The sequence below is a fragment of the Bos grunniens genome, chromosome 6 (assembly GCF_055505025.1).
Source record: "Bos grunniens cultivar Pamir isolate PY7600 chromosome 6, Bosgru_T2T1.0, whole genome shotgun sequence".
In the NCBI taxonomy this organism is placed as follows: Eukaryota; Metazoa; Chordata; class Mammalia; order Artiodactyla; family Bovidae; genus Bos; species Bos grunniens.
The window spans coordinates 81,587,197-81,605,790 of NC_141170.1; the positions used below are offsets into that span (position 1 = coordinate 81,587,197).

General features: G+C 38.4%; 1 long non-coding RNA gene across 1 annotated transcript in view; it reads right to left on the reverse strand.

Annotated features, from left to right (window-relative positions):
* The window catches only part of LOC147370932 (uncharacterized), a 78,356-nt gene that overhangs the window by 26,242 nt on the left and 33,520 nt on the right, over positions 1 to 18,594 (reverse strand). The window lies entirely within an intron of this gene.

The window sequence follows — 18,594 nt, forward strand, 5'->3', positions numbered from 1 at the left end:
AGAAGCCTCTACATACATGTAAGAAATGCCTAAAAGTGATCTAACCCTTTGCTCTTCAAAGTTCAGGCATCTAAAGAGAAACATCATGGGGCCACACCTTCATTTGGCTAAAGATATGGTTTTAAGATACTAAGCTACTCATTTACAGGTTTCTGCTTAAATTTTCAACCACATTTTAAGCATGAAACTTTGTGGTTCATGAGTTAACAAGATGCCACCCAAGAAAATATTGCTGCCTGGGGTGTCACTCGAGATCCTTGGAGTCATTGGTCATAGTGGGTTCCTTGTGACCCTCTGCATTTGAAACACATTGGTTTGCTAATGGTTGGTTTCTGGCTACAGTGGTCCACAAATTGTTTGTTCTTTTTCTATGGTCTGTGAATGATATGCCTCAAGGAATGGTGGCTGATATTTTTTCATTTTCCTCCCTAATTTTCTCACTAAAATGTTTAATTAGTGAAAAGGCAACATATTTATAGATATAATAAAACAGTAGAGGAAAGGTTGTTTTAAATATATGCAAAACATATTATATTTAGATACACACATACACATATATATATATATATTAAGGTATATATTAAGGACACTTTACATTCATACATATGAGTTTTAGGAAACTATACATCTGTGTTTCTCTAGAGTATGATGAAAGTGAACTATCATATGAACAGTAAATTTTTTGAGATGTTTCAAGATAAAAGGAATATATGTACGCAAAAATTATAAAAGGAAGGTTTAATATTACATTTATGTAATCCTAACTCTCTTGCTTTTTCAATGATCCAGAGGATGTTGGCAATTTGATCTCTGGTTCCCCTGCCTTAAAACCACCTTGAATATCTGGAAGTTCACAGTTCACATATTGCTGAAGCCTTGCTTGGAGAATTTTGAGCATTACTTTACTAGCGTGTGAGATGAGTGCAATTGTGTGGTAGTTTGAGCATTCTTTGGCATTGCCTTTCTTTGGGATTGGAATGAAAACAGACCTTTTCCAGTCCTGTGGCCACTGCTGAGTTTTCCAAATTTGCTGGCATATTGAGTGCAGCACTTTCACAGCATCATTTTTCAGGATTTGGAATAGCTCAACTGGAATTCCATCACCTCCACTAGCTTTGTTCATAGTGATGCTTTCTAAGGCCCACTTAACTTCACATTCCAGGATGTTTGGCTCTAGGTGAGTGATCACACCATCGTGATTATCTTGGTAGTGAAGATCTTTTTTGTACAGTTCTTCTGTGTATTCTTGCCACCTCTTCTTAATATCTTCTGCTTATATTACATGTTAGGTCCATACCATTTCTGTCCTTTATCGAGCCCATTTTTGCATGAAATGTTCCCTTGGTATCTCTAATTTTCTTGAAGAGATCTCTAGTCTTTCCCATTCTGTTGTTTTCCTCTATTTCTTTGCATTGATCGCTGCGGAAGACTTTCTTATCTCTTCTTGCTATTCTTTGGAACTCTGCACTCAGATGCTTATATCTTTTTCTACTTTGCTTTTTGCTTCTCTTCTTTTCACATAAAGTTATGACCAACCTAGATAGTATATTGAAAAGCAGAGACATTACTTTGCCAACAAAGGTCCGTCTAGTCAAGGCTATGGTTTTTCCAGTAGTCATGTATGGATGTGAGAGTTGGACTGTGAAGAAGGCTGAGTGCTGAAGAATTGATGCTTTTGAACTGTGGTGTTAGAGAAGACTCTTGAGAGTCCCTTGGACTGCAAGGAGATCCAACCAGTCCATTCTGAAGGAGATCAGCCCTGGGATTTCTTTGGAGGGAATGATGCTAAAGCTGAAACTCCAGTACTTTGGCCACCTCATGCGAAGAGTTGACTCATTGGAAAAGACTCTGATGCTGGGAGGGATTGGGGGCAAGAGGAGAAGGGGACGACAGAGGATGAGATGGCTGGATGGCATCACTGACTCGATGGACATGAGTCTGAGTGAATTCCGGGAGTTGGTGATGGACAGGGAGGCCTGGTGTGCTGCGATTCATGGGGTTGCAAAGAGTCGGACACTACTGATCGACTGAACTGAACTGAACTGAACTGAATCCTAACTCTATCCCTAACTTTAATCCTAACCATCCAAGACGTGAACTGTATTTAAGACTCACAATAGCCGACATTCCATATGCACTATCTTATTGCTCATAAGGACTTAAAAATAGCTATCATGATCTTTGTATTAAAAATATGGGAACTGAAGGAATTTCCTGGTGGGATTGGATAAGAATCTGCCTGCCAATGCAGGGAACAAGGATTTGATCCCTGATCCAGGAAAATCCCACAATGCCGTGGAGCAACTCGACTTGTGAGCCACAACTACTGAACCAGTGCTCTAGAGCCCACAAGCTGCAACTTCTGAGTCCTCCGGCCACAACTTTTGCAGCCCGTGCACCTAGAGGCTGTGCTCCACAAGAGAAACCACCACAAACAGAAGCCCAAGCACCCAACAAAGAGGAGTAGCTCCCACTTGCTGTAACTAGAGAAAGCCTGTGTGCAGCAATGAAGGCACAGTACAATCAAAAAATAAATAAATAATTTATTTTAAAAATATAGAAACTGAGGCTGAGAAGCTAAAATGACTCTTAATTCTAATAAAAGATGAACAGTTATATCAACAATCTAAATTTGCTATTGACTTTTACATTATTTAAAAATGACAGTATATTAAAAATTGGTGACACATATTTTAATGACAAAACTAATGCTCTCTAGCCCATTTTGGTTTCCAAAACACTTAATAGAAAAGCCCAAACCAGGAAGTAATGGATACTGAAAAAAAAGGTACAGGATTCAGGAAAACAATAGAAAAAGCAATGAATTCCACTGGACTATAGAACATAATGAAGAATTATTATAACAAAATAATATATGAGAAAATGTTTCAGGGAGTCATGCATTAAATTGTGTTCCAGATTAAAGTAATGAAATGCAAATGTTAGTTTAAGCTGAGAATAGTATTGTACTTTACTACATTTAATACAAAATTCCAATTATCACCTCAGTTCAGTTCAGTCACTCAGTAGTGTCCGACTCTTTGCGACCCCATGAATCGCAGCACACCAGGCTTCCCTGTCCATCACCAACTCCCGGAGTTCACTCAGACTCATGTCCATCGAGTCAGTGATGCCATCCAGCCATCTCATCCTCTGTCGTTCCCTTCTCCTCCTGCCCCCAATCCCTCCCAGCATCAGAGTCTTTTCCAATGAGTCAACTCTTTACATCAGGTGGCCGAAGTACTGGAGTTTCAGCTTTAGCATCATTGCTTCCAAAGAAATCCCAGGGCTGGTCTCCTTCAGAATGGACTGGTTGGATCTCCTTGCAGTCCAAGGGACTCTCAAGAGTCTTCTCCAACACCACAGTTCAAAAGCATCAATTCTTTGGCGCTCAGCCTTCTTCACAGTCCAACTCTCACATCCATACATGACCACAGGAAAAACCATAGCCTTGACTAGACGGACCTTTGTTGGCAAAGTAATGTCTCTGCTTTTGAATATGCTATCTAGGTTAATCATAACTTTCCTTCCAAGGAGTAAGCATCTTTTAATTTCATGGCTGCAGTCACCATCTGCACTGATTTTGGAGCCCAGAAAAATAAAGTCTGACACTGTTTCCACTGTTTCTCCATCTATTTCCCATGAAGTGATGGGACTGGGTGCCATGATCTTCATTTTCTGAATGCTGAGCTTTAAGCCAACTTTTTCACTCTCCACTTTCACTTTCATCAAGAGGCTTTTGAGTTCCTCTTCACTTTCTGCCATAAGGGTGGTGTCATTTGCATATCTGAGGTTATTGATATTTCTCCCGGCAATCTTGATTCCAGCTTGTGCTTCTTCCAGTCCAGCGTTTCTCATGATGTACTCTGCATACCTAAGTAAATGAAAACGTTAAGTTTTTAGGGACGAATATGTATTTTTTAATTGAAATACAGTTGGTGTATGATGTTATGTTAGTTCAAGTGTATTACACAATGATTTGACACTTACATACATTATAAAAGAATCACTATAATAGGGGTTAGTAATCCCTGGTTATATCTGCAACACTTTTTATATTTCCCAGGCTGTCAAACGTTCAAACAAGAAGTGAGGTCTCCATTCTTACAAAAATTTGCAGCAGATATATTTTCCAAGTTCAAACTGTAGTTCCAGCACCATTTTCAGGCTTCCATGGAGGTATGAACAAAATTTTCATATTTTAAAACTTATTTAACAACAAAAATTCATTTAACTAATAAAATTGAGGAGTTGCCATTTAACTTCAATTGAAGGTGATTAATTTGCAATGTAATGACAGGAAAAAAGGCAAATATCAAGAGAAAAACTTAACAGAATTCTATCCATGCCTTCCCAGTAATGAATATGCTCAACTACAATCACATGTTTATGAACTGGTATCAGTATTTGGCTGGATCTATCTGCATGGAAAGACATTTTCCAAGATGAAGTATGTGAAATTTCACTAACAGATGTCCCTTTGCAATTAATTTTAATGATAGAGAATACCAACAGTGAACATTTTGCAAAGTTTAAGGGAAGGATCCCTAAATGGCATTTTATTTATTAAGTTGCTAACATTAGGGGGTTTATCCATCAAAGTATGTGGAATTTATTGCATCAATTTGCCCTATGTAAGTTCAACCAGAGAATCACCTGATTAAAACAAAACTTTCTCTTTTTGTATTGAGTTATAATTTATATATAACATTATATTAGTTTCACATGTACAACATAATAATTTGATATTCATATATATTGTGAATGATCACCACAACAAGCCTAGTCAACATTCAAGAACTAAAAGTATTTTTGGCCTTGCCACACAGCTTGAGCAATCCTAGTTCCCTGACCAGGGACAGAATCAGTGCCCCTTGCAGTGAAAGTGTGGAGTCCTAACTATGGATGACCAGGGAATTCCTCAAAAATGTTTTAATTTAAATCATCCCAGTGTATGAGCTGGAATTCAAATTATAGTCTAAACAGTCTCATTGAGGCTTCCCTGGTGGCTCAAATGGTAAAGAATCTTGTCTCATTATGATACATAAATTATGCTATCTGTGATTATATTTTGTACACATTAAATTTGCTGTGACCTTAACTAGTTTTTTACCCATCACACTAGGAATTTTTTTATCTTAAAGATGAGAATGCCTGAGGCTCAAAGTGGTCAATCAGTTTGTCTTAAGTTACAGAGCCAGAACTTAACCCAAGTATATTTGTCTCTAAGTTTGTCTTTTCGTGGTATAACTCTAACCATTGTCTACTTTCCCATGCAGCTCCCAGTGCAGTGGGGGTGAAGTGCTCAGAGCTGATGTGAGAGCAGTGAGTGTGGAGGCCTTGGTGTGTTCTGGTGTTCCCCTCCCTGTCCCTGGTTACAGACCTACTAAATGCATTGTGCTGGCCCTTGTCCATCTCTTTTATACTCTGATTTTACTCAAGGTTCAGTTCAGTTCAGTCGCTCAGTCATGTCTGACTCTTCGCGACCCCATGAATCGAAGCACACCAGGCCTCCCTGTCCATCACCAACTTCCAGAGTTCACCCAAACTCACATCCATCAAGTCAGTGGTGCCATCCAGCCATCTCATCCTCTGTTGTCCCCTTCTCCTGCCCCCAATCTCTCCCAGCATCAGAGTCTTTTCCAATGAGTCAACTCTTCGCATGAGGTGGCCAAAGTACTGGAGTTTCAGCTTTAGCATCATTCCCTCCAAAGAAATCCCAGGGCTGATCTCCTTCAGAATGGACTGGTTGGATCTCCTTGCAGTCCAAGGGACTCTCAAGAGTCTTCTCCAATACCACATTTCAAAAGCATCAATTCTTCGGCACTCAGCCTTCTTCACAGTCCAACTCTCACATCCATACATGACCACAGGAAAAACCATAGCCTTGACTAGATGGACCTTTGTTGGCAAAGTAATGTCTCTGCTTTTGAATATGCTATCTAGGTTGGTCATAGCTTTCCTTCCAAAGAGTAAGCGTCTTTTAATTTCATGGCTGCAGTCACCATCTGCAGTGATTTTGGAGCCCAAAAAACAAAGTCTGACACTGTTTCCACTCTTTCCCCATCCATTTCCCATGAAGTGATGGGACCAGATGCCATGATCTTAGTTTTCTGCATCAAAACAGTGAACTACTGATACATGATCAAACTGAATGGATATAAAAAGTATGACACTCAAAGGAAGAAGTTAGACATGAAAGAAGACTTACTGTACAATTTCATTTCTAAAACTTCAAGAGATAGCAGGGACTTCCCTGGTGGTCCAGTGGCTAAGACTCCATGATCCCAAAGCAGGAGACTCGGGTTCAATCCCTGGTCAGGGAACTAGATCCCACATGCCACAACTAAAAAAACCTACATGCCACAACTAAAGATCCTACATGCCACAGCTAAGTCCTGGTGCAGACAAATAAATAAACATTTTTTAAAAAGAGAGATAACAAAAGTTATCTATGGGATGAAAAGCAGACTTGTGGTTGACTGGCAGACAGAGGGAACAGACTAGGAAAGAATATGAGAGAACTTTTAGAATAAGACAAATGCTCTGTGTTGACCTGGGTATAAACAATTATCAAGACCCAATGAACTGTTCACTTAAGATCTATGTTGTTTACTATTTGTATTTATACTTTAGTTTTTTTAAATACCAAATTTGTTAAAGGCCCCAAGGTTGAACTGGAGTTTGATATTATTTTAAGCCTTAACAGCTTTGAAACAAATATTAAGTTTATACTAGCTGCTACTGCTAAGTCACTTCAGTAGTGCCCGACTCTGTGTGATCCCATAGACGGCAGCCCACCAGGCTTCCCCGTCCCTGGGATTCTCCAGGCAAGAACACTGGAGTGGGTTGCCATTTCCTTCTCCAATGCATGAAAGTGAAAAGTGGAAGTGAAGTCGCTCAGTCGTGTCCGACCCTCAGCGACCCCATGGACTGCAGCCCACCAGGCTGCTCCGTTCATGGGATTTTCCAGGCAAGAGTACTGGAGTCGGGTGCCATTGCCTTCTCCGTTATATAAGCAAGTATGCTTAATTCACTGCATCAACTCTGCCTTACATGGACACAATCACAGGACCACTGGCCAAAGCATGGTGCAATTAACAAGGAAAATGAAAAGGCATTCTGAGTTAGATCGTCTAAAGAGTTAAGCTGAAAATAGCACCATGGTTGTTTTTACAGTTGGATACTACAGTAACTACTGTTCTCCATATACATAAAGGTGTTTGAAAGTTTCAAGTGGGTCCATAAGTTTCTTCTTTAGTGTGCATGCTAAAAATGTAATTCCATTTGTAGAGCCTATAACTTTGGTATGGTTCTAAAGAATAATGTGAATGTGAAAATGAAATAAAAGAAACCCTGTTGTAAGAGGCAGGCAAATTGATTTCCAATCCCTTGGAAATGAAATTAATTCATGTATGTTGGAGCTAATTAAGTATTTTTCATATATTTAAAGCAATGAAAAAAATCTCTCACTTCAACTAAGTTTACACTTACCCCACATGGGAATCTTTAAGAAGTTTCCTGAGAATGTGTTTTTTTCTTTAGTTAAGTTTGCTATCTGTTCTTTGAGAAAGAAAAAAAAAGTCAAATGCGGAAATATTATAGAAGGCTTTGTCTGGTGGCTTCTTTTGTCACCTTAGAAGACACTTAGATATCCAAATGCCACTAGTGAGCTTACCTTAGACTCTTCACAAAGAAGTTATGGACAATTGAAATTTTATTGGGACAACTTTGTATCTTCTTATTGGGATATTTTTGTATCCCTAGTATTCATTTGTCATTGTGCCTAGTACCTAGCAGGTATTGAAAATGATGGATAGATGAATTGATGGATGGATGGATAAGAATTTTGGAGAGTCAATGGCTGACAACATCACAGACTTACCAAGAGAAAAAAACAGCTTCTATTACTACTGACTTATCTATATCAATTTGGACCTCATAAAAAAACTGAAATTGAAAGGCTCTTCCCTCCATGGGTACCTTTGCGGTCATTAAGTGGACAAATAAGTCTACAGACTTTGGGTGTATGGAATATTATTGCTTAGCAACAGTGTGTTTTAGAAAATTATCATCTCTCTTCAAATTTTTGGACAAGTGTCTAGATTATGTTAATCAATTTCTCTCTTGAAATATGAATTTTATTCTAGGAAAAAAATGAAACAAAAAAGATTTTCCCAGCAGTGTCATGAAAGAGCTTTGTGAAGTTCTGAATTTCTGTGCCTTTCTTATGATTAGGCATGGTAAAGTGTTTAGTTTCTCTATTAGATCCATCTTTTTCTGCCACTATCTTTGTTCCCACCTCCTACCCCCACCCCTGCTACCCCAGCTCCCATTGGTATTATGCTTGTAACTTCTCCATGGGCCCCTGAACTGGACAGAGGTCCTTTACAATCCAATGCTTCATTTGATACACTCTGCTTCCTGCTTTGCAGCCCTTTAGACTTGGTTGTTCTCAAATAACATGTTCTTTCATGAGGCACCCCCTCTCCATTCCTGAACAGAATCTACCACCAAACTTAAAATATCCAAATCCCTGGGGAACTTCTGTCTCTCATGGTGGCCAACACTTCTTCTACCACAGAGACCATTCCTGGTCTCTCACGGGTGGCGGCTTCTCACTGACACAGTAACACCAACAGAAGGAAAGGCTCTGCCAATTTACCTTAATAAAATATGAACTTGAATGTGGAGTAGGAGCTCTTGAGCTATTACAGGAAAACATAATTACAAGGAGGACTTGACTCTGGTTTTGAATCAGCCTGAAATTGTAGGCAAATCCCTTGACCCCCACCCTACACGTAAAGCCACAAGACTAAGGGAGGACATCATCTCCTGATGCCAGCTCATCAGATTTCAAGAAAAATAAGTTCCATGTGTTTTAAAAGATTTTCTAACTTGGTGGATTTATATCACAAAAACTTGAATTTAATGGGCTCTCCGGTCCACCATCCCATAATTATACTATTTTCCTTTTACTATTGGGAATACTGAACTTAGCCTTTTGGAGATGTTGTTTAATTTTATATCTCTATCAAAATATAATTATTTCTAGGCTTTTAGATACCTGTATGTAAAAATGCCAAAACCCTAACATTTTTGCATATAAAGGTTATTTTTTCAAAAGAAAAACTTTGTCAGATATCAGGTGAAATAGGCATTTCAACATTTTTGATGGTGACAGTGATGACAATGACAGATCATGTTTTCCAGAGTTGTTGAATTTCTTGCTTAATCTGATTGATTTTATTTCTGACTTGGCCTATTATCAGTTAACTTGTCATTCAGTTCAGTTCAGTTCAGTTCAGTCGCTCAGTTGTGTCCGACTCTTTGCGACCCCATGAATCACAGCACGCCAGGCCTCCCTGTCCATCACCAACTCCTGGAGTTCACTCAGACTCACGTCCATCGAGTCAGTGATGCCATCCAGCCATCTCATCCTCTGTCGTCCCCTTCTCCTCCTGCCCCCAATCCCTCCCAACTTGTCATTACTTTATTCCATCTGATTTTATTATGAGTTGTTTAATTTTTTTAGATTTTAAAAGTTGAGGAGAGACATGGCACCTTATCCTTTGCCTCTGAGCATGGCTGTACCTGGAGAATACAAGATACAGATATCCATCTTGAGTTTAAAATCTCTTTAAGAAATGTTTTTCTTATGCATTAAAATTTTGAATCTAGATAACTAATATTTTGTGGGACTTCCCTGGCGGTCCAGTGGTTAAGAATCTGTCATTTAATGCAGGAAACGGTTCAAACCCTGATCAGAGAACTAAGATCCCACGTGCCACTGGGCAACTAAGCCCATACGCCACAACTAGAAAGAAGCCCATGTGCTACAATGAAGAGCCCACATGCTGCAATTAAGACTTGATGCAGCAGAATAATAGTAATAATAAAGGAATAAAATAAATTAATTAATTAAAAATAGCTGATGATTTATTCTTTAGGGTAGTGCCTAGGATTAAGAGTAGGAAGAACTTACATACCAAATTCTGTTAGAGTAGGAAGACTTTGTCCATAGTAATAAGTACGAGAAAATCAGTCATTCAGTTTGTCACCCTGTATCTAATAAGCTCTTTCTATAGGTGTAGTACCATGACAGCAACACAGAGAATTATTTGGGAGCAGAGAAAAACAGTGAATTAACTCAAAAATACCAAAAGGAGAAGAAAAAATCCTAAAACTAAAAAAATGTTAGGGCAGAGGATCCGGATGAAACCCCAGATACAAGGATAAAAAATCAGCTGGAAGAAAACGAGACCTACACATAAAGATTAGTCTTCCAAAATGGAGAAACTTGCTTGGAAGGCACTGGACCACGGGTATCACGACGAATCTACACTGGACACATTCAAGCAGAACCTACCAAACTAAATCCAATAAGTGTCCACTATGTGAACAGCTGGCCTCAGCTGTGTTGTAACTTTTACGGCTGATGCAACGGAATGAGCCATATCATACAAAATTACAACACAAGACCACAACTAAAGACTGGCAGTGATTTGTTTTCTGTGGAATCACAAACTGTCATTATTGCAGGTCATTTCAGAAGGTCCAAGGCAGTGGAAAACCTAAGGAATACCAAAAATATAACCCTAGCTAGTAACTAAGACTATATTTGTCAATTGTGCAATCCCTGAAATGATGATTTCTGAGAACACATTTCTCGTATTTTGGTGTTTTCATATTTGGTATTTCTAGTATTTTGGTATTTTTGCTGAAGAATGTGCTGATTTGATAAATATACTAGGTGTTTTAACGTCACAAAGTAAACATTCAGGTTTTTCACGAAGTAATGGAATAATCAAGTAATAGCACAAAACCTTATCATTGGTAAGTAGAAATTTGCCTCCAGCTCAAAACACAAAGAAGGTACAAGAAAATTATTAACTGAAAAGTGAGATCAAAATAATCCTTCAGTCTGTTCACATATAGAAAAGAGTGTTCTTTCCTTACTATGCCTGATATAAATAGATATAGACAGGACAGCACTCTGGAAATCATAATTGGTTCCCTTCCCCATTCTCTTAGATATTACAATGGTTCACAGCCTTTCAAAGTTCAATTCTATTATTCCTTAGTATTTAATTTCTCTCCTTAAGAAGATGGGCTTCCCTGGTGGCTCAGTGGTAAAGAATCTGCCTGCAGTGGAGGAGATGCAGGAGACCCAGGTTTGATGCCTGGGTGAGTCTCTGCTGAAGCAACTGAGCACACACTTTTAGGGAGATATTATATTAGATTAATTTTTTCTTCTTATTGGACAATAATGGAAAAAATAGGTTGAGAAACACTGTGATAGATGGCCTTTCAGTCTTCATTCTTAGTTAGTCAGCCATTATTTCAAGAATATTTATTAAATAAATGTCCTACATCAGGCACTGTGATGACTGGTTGGAGATATAATGGTAAATAAGACCTTGATCCTGTTCTCAAAAAACGCCTAACCTATTCAGAGGTCATGAGAGATAAGCAATCAGCCCTGATAAAGAAGGGTCATTACTATCACAGGAGTGCTTTGGAAACAAAGAAGAGATGCCAACTTAGCCAAAGTGAGGCTAGGAACCAGGACAGGTTTCCTAAAGGATGTGACTTCAGAACTGAGCCCTGAATGACTGGTCAGAGTTAGACAGACAAAGACAGCATGTGTCAGAGCCTAGAGAAAGAGACATGATATATAAGGAAGGAAATGAAATACTTTAGCATGGCTTGAGCTTAGTGTGAGACAGGAAATTAAAGGAACGGGACTGGAGTCATTTGTAAAAAATCAATCACAAAGGGTCTTCTATGCAACTTTGAGAAGTTTAAATTTTATCCTGAGGATCCTAGAGTCATGGAGGATTTTAAGCAGATGTTGAAAATATATTACTGAAAATGCATTTTAGAAAGTTTATTTTGGCCACGGTTTGAAAAATAAAGAGGTTCTTATACTAGCCCATGTGAGATAACAGTCAAGTAAGATAACAGTTGTAGTGAAGGTGAATGGAAGTAAGATTTAAGGGGTGTGGAATTAACAGGACCACAGTGGGGGGGGGGGAGGGGTAAAGGACATACATGACAAGGATGATATCAAATTTCTAGTATGAGCAATTGGAAAAAAAAAAAAAAAAACAGAAGGGCATCTGGGAATTTGAGATAATCTGGGAACTTCCAAGGGGATATTTCCATTATAAGTTTGATATGTATGACCCTGAAGGCAAGAGGAAAATTTGAATTAAAAAAAAAAAAGCCCAGCAGATGGATAAGTGAAACTATGGGAATGAAAAAGCTCATCCAGAAAGACTCTGGAGAATGTGAAGAGGAGATGGACAAGAACAGAAACCTGGAAATAACATTTAAAAGACAGCTAGAGAAGGAGGAGCGCATGAGAGTAGTTGACAAATAGCAGGTGGGAGGAAAGAGGAAACGGGAGAATGCAGTACCATGTATGTGGGAGGGAGGTAGAACTCCAAAGAAGACATACAGATGGCTAACAAACACATGAAAAGATGCTCAACATCACTCATTATCAGAGAAATGCAAACCAAAACCACTATGAGGTACTATTTCACGCCAGTCAGAATGGCTGCTATCCAAAAGTCTACAAGCAATAAATGCTGGAGAGGGTGTGGAGAAAAGGGAACCCTCTTACACTGTTGGTGGGAATGCAAACTAGTACAGCCACTATGGAGAACAGTGTGGAGATTCCTTAAAAAACTGGAAATAGAACTGCCTTATGATCCAGCAATCCCACTGCTGGGCATACATACTGAGGAAACCAGAATTAAAAGAGACACGTGTACCCCAATGTTCATCACAGCACTGTTTATAATAGCCAGGACATGGAAGCAACCTAGATGTCCATCAACAGATGAATGGATAAGAAAGCTGTGGTACATATACACAATGGAGTACTACTCAGCCATTAAAAAGAATACATTTGAATCAGTTCTAATGAGGTGGATGAAACTGGAGCCTATTATACAGAGTGAAGTAAGTCAGAAAGAAAAACACCAATACAGTATACTAACGCATATATATGGAATTTAGAAAGATGGTAACAATAACCCTGTGTACGAAACAGCAAAAGAGACACTGATGTATAGAACAGTCTTTTGGACTCTGTGGGAGAGGGAGAGGGTGGGATGATTTGGGAGAATGGCATTGAAATACGTATAATATCATACATGGAACGAGTCACCAGTCCAGGTTCGATGCATGATACTGGATGCTTGGGGCTGGTGCACTGGGACGACCCAGAGGGATGGTATGGGGAGGGAGGAGGGAGGAGGGTTCAGGTTGGAGAACACATGTATACTTGTGGTGGATTCATTTTGATATTTGGCAAAACCAATACAATATTGTAAAGTTTAAAAATAAAAAAAATTAAAAAAAAAAAAAAGAACTTTTGAAAGAGCAGCATCAATTGCTATAGATGCTACCTAGGAGAGGGACTGAAAAGTGCTCACTACAACTAACCAGCAAGAACTCACTGGTTAACCAGAATGAAGTCATTGGTAATATTTACATGCCAAGTTTCTACAGAATTATGGGGGCAGAGGCCACACTGCTGTGGGCTGAGAAATGAGCTGAAGGTGAAGCAGTTATATCATTAAATACTGGTATCTCTTAAGAAACTTGACTGTGAAGAGGAAGAGAAAAATATATGAGTAGCTAGCTAGGTGGGAATATTATGGATGAAGGGGGGTTTTGTTTCTTTGTTTTATGAAAGAAACTCAAACATTAAATTCCAGTGAAAGAGAGCCAATAGGGAGAAGTAGATGGTAAACTAGAGAGATAAACTCCCAGGGAAGGCTGTAGAGAGATCCAACCAGATTTAACTTTCATTCATTTATCTTTTTCTAAATCTTTTTTATTCAAAATTTGGAAGGAGACAAATTCAGAAACTTTCCCTTGGAGACAGGAACCACAACATAGAGAACAGTATATAAGTATTCTTGGTTTAACTAGTTTACCGTCTGCTAATAGCATTGTGTGCTAACATATTTGCCTTCTCCTTTAGAAAGGACAAGGAATTCATTGATACATCTCATTATTGTTCACCTGATGTCAGAAGATATGAGAACATCCAGTCTCATGTAAATAACCATAGATGTGGTTTTCCTGACTCTATAAATAGCAATTTAAATAGATATAGTCCTTGCCCTCTAGAATCTCACAATAAAAAACAGATGACATGGACACACATCACCACCAACAGTACCACACAAGAGAATATGATGGTTCTTAAATAGGAATTTATACTAGGTACAGTTTGGTATTTGTTTTTTTCTGGCTATGGAATATGTGAAAGTTTTGCCGGGAAATTGAGTGTGGTTAGGAAAAGCAATACTTGACTTTCACATAAACAGGAGAGGCCTGGGAGAGAAGAGGGGAGGGAGAACTTGATTGGATTATAAACGCTAATCAAAATAAATGTATCTCTAGTGGCTCCCACCACCCAAGCTTATAATTCAATAAGTGATAGCAATTGATTGATTACATAAAAGTCCAGAGAAATAATGACGGAAAAATTAGGCAAAAGTTGAATAGGTAAGCCTGGTTGGAGGGCAAAAATGCATACTGGAAATAAAAAGGTTAAAGGGGTATGATATCTTAGATTGGGTAGAAAAGGGTCCAATGATGAAGTATCAAAGAGCAACCAGGCTGATGGTGAGATAGCTCAGTAGAACACTGTAGATGGGAGGGTTGATGTCCAAACTACATACTACCTTTGGTTTCAGAGAGAAAGAGTGGATGAGGGAGACATGGAAGGAACAGTAGAAGGGTTTAGTAATAACTAGAATGTTGGCACACCCAGAATTTTTAGCATTTTTCTGATAGAGAAGACAAAACTTTGACATTTCTAATAGAAAATTCTAGGTTATTAAGATTTCAATTAAGAGCTGCAAAGAGACTTCACATGAAACTACGTTTTAGAATATTTATCTTCTTCTTTGTTGTTGCTGTTGTTCAGTCACTATGTTGTATCCGACTCTTTGTGACCCCATGAACTGCAGCACCCCAGGCTTCCCTGTCCCTCATTATCTCCTGGAGCTTGTTCAAACTCATGTCCCTTGAGTCAGTGATGCCATCCAACCATCTCATCCTCTGTTGCCCTCTTCTCCTTCTGCCCTCAATCTTTTCCAGCATTAAGGACTTTTCCAACGAGTCAGCTCTTTGCATCAGGTGGCCATCTACTTCTTAGACTTGGCTATTCATAAGTCAATACAGAGCATCTTGAACTCTATATTCTAGCAGGCAAGAAGTAATAAACAATGTTGGAAAGAAAAGTTGAGGGGCAGAGTTTTTAGACTGAGAGAGTTTAACCCAAGGTAAAAAACTAGCAAGAGACAACACCAGGACTTCAGCTCAATCTTTGATTCTAAATCCTGTGGTCACAGAAGTCTGGGGACGGAGAAATAGGCCACAGTAATATTCTATTCTAATATTACTACTATAACCTGGCGAGAAGTAATGAGAACTTGAACTAAGGCAGAAGCAATAAGAAAAGAGGGAGGGTGGATTTCAAATAAACTGTGGAGGAAGCGTTAACAAGATTTGATACCTGAGTAAACATGGCAGGTAAGAAAGAAGTGTACATCACAATGAATGTGGGGTTTTTCCAGAAACGACTCATCAGACAGTGCAACTTAGCTGTGGCATCAATGAGATGAATGTATATTCGTGTGGCATCTAAGAGAATCAGTTCATAACAACCTGTTTAAATAAAGACCATTATGATAGTGAGATTTCAACAAAAAGTTTTGTTGGATCAGCCGTGATTTAAAAAAAAAAAAGCAGTAAGGATCTGTGATTTTTTTTCTAGCACCACTCCTTAGAATGTTCCAACTAGCATGCATGAATAAATGCAGCCAATTTAGATTAGAGGGTTCCTGGAAAGGACATATCAAGCTTAAATAATTTATAGAAAATAAGAGATTACAGAATATTAGAAACAGGAAAAGTCTTAAAGATCACTTAGTTCAATTATTTCCATTAAAAAAATAACTATGTACAGACCTCTACAAACATACAAAAGTGAAGAGCATAGTATAATGAATCTCCACTGACTTATCACCAATTTGATGATTATAAATTTATGGCCAACCTTGTTTCATCTTTTTTCCCCACCCCGTGGTATCTGTTTCATCCATGAATATTTTAAGATTGAATCTCTAAAAGATGAGAATTCTTCTAAAAACATAATATCATTATACATAAAACTTAACAATAATTTCTTAATACCACAAAATATGCAATTAGCTGTCAACATTTATGTTTCATAATTTCTCTAGAACTGTCTCTGAAATCTTTTTAATCTATATTTTCCCTTCTCTCTCTTTTTTTCAATTTCTCCTGCTAATAAGAGAGAAGCCAGGTAATATGTTTGATAAACTTTCCCACTTTCTGAACTTTGCTGAATGCATCCCAATGATGTCATTTTAAATAGTCATCTGTTTCCTATAATTTCTCCAGGTATAGAGATTTCATCAGGTTCAAGTCCTACTTATTGGGAAGAATGTTCCACAGGTGACGGAGGAATGATGGTCCAACTGACTGATGGTTAGTTCTTTTTTGGCGTGAAGATTCCCTTATTTTTAAAAGATGGCTTAAATTGAAGTCTTCTTGAGGTTAAGTGGTTTACATGTTGGTAGAACAAACTTTCAGTCTTTTGATTCTCAGTTCTCAACCCCTTTTATTGTATCTTATACTATTAACAACTTACTGAGTGATTATATTGTACCAATTAACTCTGCTAGGAACTGCATGAGATGTGGCTGCACCAATTCTCAAAGTTACCCAAGCCCTAAGTCCAGAAATCATCCCAATCTTCTCCACTTCTCTTACTTCTACGGAGTCCTATTACTTTTATCTATTTAACATCACTTTTCTTTGCTCCATTCTTTCCATTCCCCACTGCTACTGCTTTAGTTTAGACTTTTACTGTTGCTTTTCTGGACCACTAAAATATCTTCTTGAAGTTACCCCCCTCCACAACAATCTCGCTTCCCTCGATCCACCTCTTCCTTATCAACAAAAGATTTTTCCAAACTTCAATTCTAAATATATTGTTTTTCTGCTTTAATCTTTTGGGATTCTCTCATTTCCACGGTGGAGTCTGTACCCCTTAGCGCAGCCTAAGCCCCCTCCCTCATCTGGCCTTTGCCTATCTGACCAACCTCATCTGTCCCTACATCCACTCACTATATTCCAATCTATTGAATCACTGAAGTTTTTTCAATGTGCCAGCAAGGATACATAGCGATTAAAAGTAGACTCTAGAACTGGACTTGACTTTAGTCCTTAGATTCCCCCATTTATTAGCCATCTAACCCAGGGCATACTTACCATCCCTGGGCCTCATTTGTCTCACCTGTAGATGGGAATAATCTCGTAGAATTGTTTTCTGTGTGGGAAGGATAAGTAAAATTGCACAAATGAAGAACTAGCATGAGAGAACTCAGTGAATACTAGATGCTGTTGGTATGTTTTCCGTATGCTTCCATATCCTTTAAACTCATTCCCAAGAATGTTTTTTCTCTTCCTTCTTGATAACATCTTATCTATGGATAGTAAATTCCTATTCTGATGTCACAGCCCGGCTCCATTGCTCATTTGTCATTTAGAATTAAAACACCATACATTCATAGCACCTCTAAACCTTGTCTATATTTTGACTGCTCTGCCCCAGATCCATCTACACATGCATGCATGCTCAGTTGCTCAGTCATGTCTGACTCTGTGACCCCGTGGATTGTAGCCCACCAGGCTCCTATGTCCATGGGATTTTCCAAGCAAGAATACTGGAGTGGGTTGCCATTTCCTCCTCCAGGGGATCTTCCTGACCCAGGGATTGAACCTGTGTCTCCTGCAATGGAGGCGGATTCTAAAATTTTTAAAGACGAAGACAGGATCTGTCTTGTTTTTGGCTCTCCATCCTGGAACATTTGCTTTCCATTGTCCTGGGTCAGTGGACAGTTTAGTAATTTAAAGTTTGGCAAGTTGAACTAAGATGGGGTTGAGTTGAATTTTTAGAGCTTATCCAATTGTCTTTACTATGAGTCTATATCTTTTAAACAACTTTTCTGAAACCAAAGACAATTTATCCAAAGCATCTAACAGGGTGACTGGCACATACGCTTAAAACTAGTATTTATTGATTTTTGGTTTCTCAGGTAGACGTCACAGTTAGAGGAAGGTTTGATGACTGGACAAGCAGAATATGCAAGCTATTTAGCGAAGTTTCTCTTTGCAAATTAAAAAATTCAGTACTTTAGTTTATCAATCAGTTTCTTGTGTGTCTGGTTTCCCTGAATCATTTCTATAACAACAGCTCACCCTTGCCAGCTCTAATCATTGTTTTCTATAACCATGGGAAAAAAATTAAATGTGAAAATGAACCGAAAAGAGGTATACGGAAGCCCAAGAAAATACACTGAGGTGACATTTCTTGCACAACGGAAAAAGACCATATAAGTAGATAGTCTAAAGTAGTTTATTTTACAAAGCAAAAAGTGCAACCTGCTTCTCAGTAGCAGGATTCTCAAAAACTTAGTATAAATTTTATACTCAGCAATATATCTCAGGAAATTAATTATACCAAATTTATGA